The sequence below is a fragment of the Raphanus sativus genome, chromosome 8 (genome assembly GCF_000801105.2).
Source record: "Raphanus sativus cultivar WK10039 chromosome 8, ASM80110v3, whole genome shotgun sequence".
In the NCBI taxonomy this organism is placed as follows: domain Eukaryota; kingdom Viridiplantae; phylum Streptophyta; class Magnoliopsida; order Brassicales; family Brassicaceae; genus Raphanus; species Raphanus sativus.
The window spans coordinates 18,504,277-18,508,261 of record NC_079518.1 but is presented as its reverse complement, the minus strand read 5'-3'; the positions used below and the strand labels follow the sequence as shown (position 1 = coordinate 18,508,261).

At 35.7% G+C, this 3,985-nt stretch overlaps 1 pseudogene; it reads right to left on the bottom strand.

The window, feature by feature from the left end:
- Positions 1-2,206: 2,206 nt before the first annotated feature.
- LOC108820412 (B3 domain-containing protein REM9-like) lies at positions 2,207-3,275 on the bottom strand (annotated as a pseudogene).
- Positions 3,276-3,985: the final 710 nt, after the last annotated feature.

The following is a 3,985-nucleotide window of genomic DNA, read 5'->3' as shown; positions in this document are numbered from 1 at the left end:
AAAAAGACAAAATAACTACACAAATTTCATCAAATTAGTCAAATATATCATGTATATCTATTTTTTTTCAAAATAACTTAAAATAAACTATTAAAAATAAAAAAAAAACAAAATTTTGAATTCTAAATTGTATATTTAAAACTTCATATTACTTTAAAAATAATAACAAAGATTGTTAACAAAAAATAATTCAATTAAATCATAAAATAAAATATAGAAAATAGAACATAATAAAACCTAATTTTGGATATTCATGTTTTTAAGTCGGGTATCAATCGGTTCTTGTCGGATCGGATCTATTCGGGTTGGTTCTTTTCGGGTCCGGGTCTATTCGGGTCGGTTCTTTTTAGGTCCGGGTCTATTCGGGTAGAAATTTCTTGGACCCAACAGGTACTTATAAACTTTCGGGTCAGTTCCAGGTTCGGGTATTTTCGGGTCGGTTCCAGGTCGGATCTTCGGATCCAGGTAAAATGTCCAGGCCTAATTTAAACCATGAAAGGATGGTCCGAGTCCATAAGAGATGAAGTTTATTTCACTTCCTTTCTCTTTTCTTTTTTTGACTATCAATTCAGATAGGCTAATATTTTGGCGTACAACAAATACGTACCCAACGTTCTTTCTTGCCATATCTGTAGCAAACCTTTTCTGTTTGCCTTTTATCACCCGACCATTTTCATTTACGTGGAAGTTCTTATTATTTCATTGGGACGGTATATTCTTCCTCGCCTCTTCCACGTCCACGATAGCGGTTCAACCGCATCTACATCTTGGTCCTTTTCTAGTAGGACCGACTTGATGGTTTAGTATCATGATTTCTAACTTTTCAGTTTTCATGGAGGATTTACATTAACTCCAATGAATTCTTTCTTTCAAGGATTTAGTTACTCAAAGATCTTATAGATCTTTTCTCATGATACACCTCATCTTATAAACCATCATCAAATTGGTGTAAGATATCATGGCTTTTCTTTTCTCATCTGATTAATTTATCGATGATTTCTCAAAACTCATTTTCTCTCAAGTGCATATTTGCACCCAGTGCCCAGATCATATAATTATTTTTCGTAATAGCTAGGGCATAATTTTTGAGCTTTGTCAAATTCGACATGATTACTGTATTCATAAAATAATAATATAAATATAGACGGGAATTTAAATGCATAATTTAAATGCAGAAATTAAAGGCAAAAAATAAAGGCAAGAATTTAAATTGTGTAAACTTAAATTGCAAAAATTTAAATAGCATAAACAAAATTGGGGGCCCAGCCCACCATATGATCTGAGGAGTCATGGACTACCATAGCGATCATTTTTCAAATCAGAGGAGGCCAAGCCTACCATGTTTACTTTATTTTCAAGATCCAGGAGGTCTAACCTACCATTTTGATCTTTTTTTTATTTCAACGTCTAGGAGACCTAGCCTACTATTTTTGACATTTTTTTATTCACGGAGGTAAACATACCACGTGTTTCTCTGATCATGAAGGCCTAGCCTACCATAACGATCAGTCGGAAAAAGCGACGCCTATCATCCCGGAAAATAAACGGAGAAAGCCTAGTCTCTCACTCCAGAATAATAAATAAAATTTAAACAAATTAATATATTGAAAGACATAAATTTAAACATCAACTCGCTTGTTTAGTCTAAGAACGATCGGTATAAGAGAGCTCGTCGTACTGATAACGTATTGTGAATAATATAATATATAAAGGTGATGATGGATTAAATATATATATGTATGTTGTTTTCAAACATTAAGAGAAGAGAAATATGAAGTTGTCTTATTGATTCATCTCTTAGTCTCGTGCCCTTTATATAGGGGAGTAAAGTCGGCTTACATATTAGATATTTTCTATATCTTAAGGACAAACAGACACATGTCTGATGAGAAGGACACTAATTTTACAGATGTAAACATATGAATAATCATTATCATCTAACACTTAGAACATATAAGAGCATCTGCAGTGGTGAGGTTCACCATGGAATCCGTAGCCTTATAATACTATTTTAAAAAAAAAAAATTTTTCTGAATAGTTAAGGACCCTAAACGAAATGGTATGTACAATGGTGAGCCTCACTTTGTTAATATTTCAGAGATACAGTTGTTAATATTTCTGCAACAAGTGAATCGAATATAACATGAATGCAAAAGCAGTGTCATTTCAAAAATCAAAGCATATAGATGGAGCTAAAGGTTTAATCTTTGATCAAAGCAATATACACACGAGCTATTGAAGCAAATAAAAGCATACATTGTAGCAAGGAACATACACACGAACTCGAGTCTAAGCTGAACTGATCATACCAGTACATTGTAGCAAGGAAACAAGAGGATAGAAGAGGATACAAGTTAAACAACTCCGAGATACATAGCTAAAGAGACGCAAGACTACTTGACCATTCTCCTAATTCACCCGTGAGCCAGAAGCAGTGTCACCTGCAGAACAAAACAAAACAAGCAAGTTAAACCAGAAGCAAAGAAAGAACAAGCAATGGAGAAGACTCACCACGCTTTCTGCTCAAGTGTTTGCTCAGTAGTTCAGCACACTCTTTACTTTCCGGACATACACACAACAATGGAGTAGTTTTCCCATCTCCAACCAGATTGAACACAAATAAGTCTCCTATGTCGCTTCTGTTATCAACACAGAACTTTTTCCAGCCTCTTGTGATGTAATACTTGCCGCCTGACTCGCTAAATCGAAAACTTACAGTCCATGAATTTCCCTCTTTGTTCACTAGTATCATCTCTTGGCATTGTTTGTTCAAAGCAGTAGAGCTCGTAGCTCCCACAGGAAGATACTGCAAACACATAACATAAAGATCAAACCATATATTTGACTAATAAATATGTATGAAAATTGACTCACAAGTTTGTCTTCTTTTAGATTTGAAGCAGTGACCTCAGCCAAGAAACAGTAGTTATAGGAGAAAGAAGACATTGACCATGTATCATCGCAGCATCATCCACCTCGGCTTCTTCCTTGATGATGTGAGGATGTGTATACTGAATCTCCCGACAGCTAGGACCAAAAGGAGTGGCATGAAACACCATGTCTCCTTCGTGTTTGAAGATGACAATGTCACCGATTGTAAGGTCATGTGCTGTGGTGAAATCTTTCCAACCTCCGGTGAGTGTCCTGCCTTCTTGTATAACTTCCCAAGTTTGATCTGAAGCGTCCGATCTTAGTTTCCATGTTTTCTGGTTCGTCTTCCCTTCTATGTGCTTTGAGAAGAAGCCAAGTAGTATTGTCTGCAAGAAAAGGCAAAGTTAAGCAAACAATAAACAATTGTAAATAACATACGAATGTAAACAAATAGAGAGAGTGTGTTTATGACGCCACTGTGGAAACCAGGAAGCAGAGGCTTCAAGAAATGAGGTTCATGCGGATTCGCCATCTGCAAATAAGAAACGAATGAGTTTCCGAGCAAACTAAATCGAACAAATTTCAAGACAAGGTCACACTACAGCAATGTATCTATATAAGCCTCAACAACTATGAAAGGGACTCAACAATCATCAAACTTGTCTTCTTTAAGCATAAAGTTCCAATAAACTAGCTATCCGACAAGTATCAATAGAAGAAGACAACCAGTAAGGATTCTATCACAACAGCTATCTATGATCAGATAACGTAAATCTAATGGAACCAAAATGGATTTTGCAACCGTTAATCGAGTACAACCAGAACAAACGAGAAGAACCTACCACTCGAGTATAAGAACAAACGAGAACAATCGAGTGTAAGAACAATCGAGTATATAAACAGAATAGAAGAAGCCCAAATCGAGTCTAACCAGTTTTGTTTTCAAACAAGCGAGAACAATTGAGTATAAGAACAAACGAGAAAAAGCCCCAAATCGTTTTATACCCAACTCGTTTTCAGACCCTAATTCAAACGAAAATATCCCCAAATCGACACAAAAACAACACCGAACCCTAGTTTGAGAGGAAATCAAGATGAGAACTATTCTAAATCG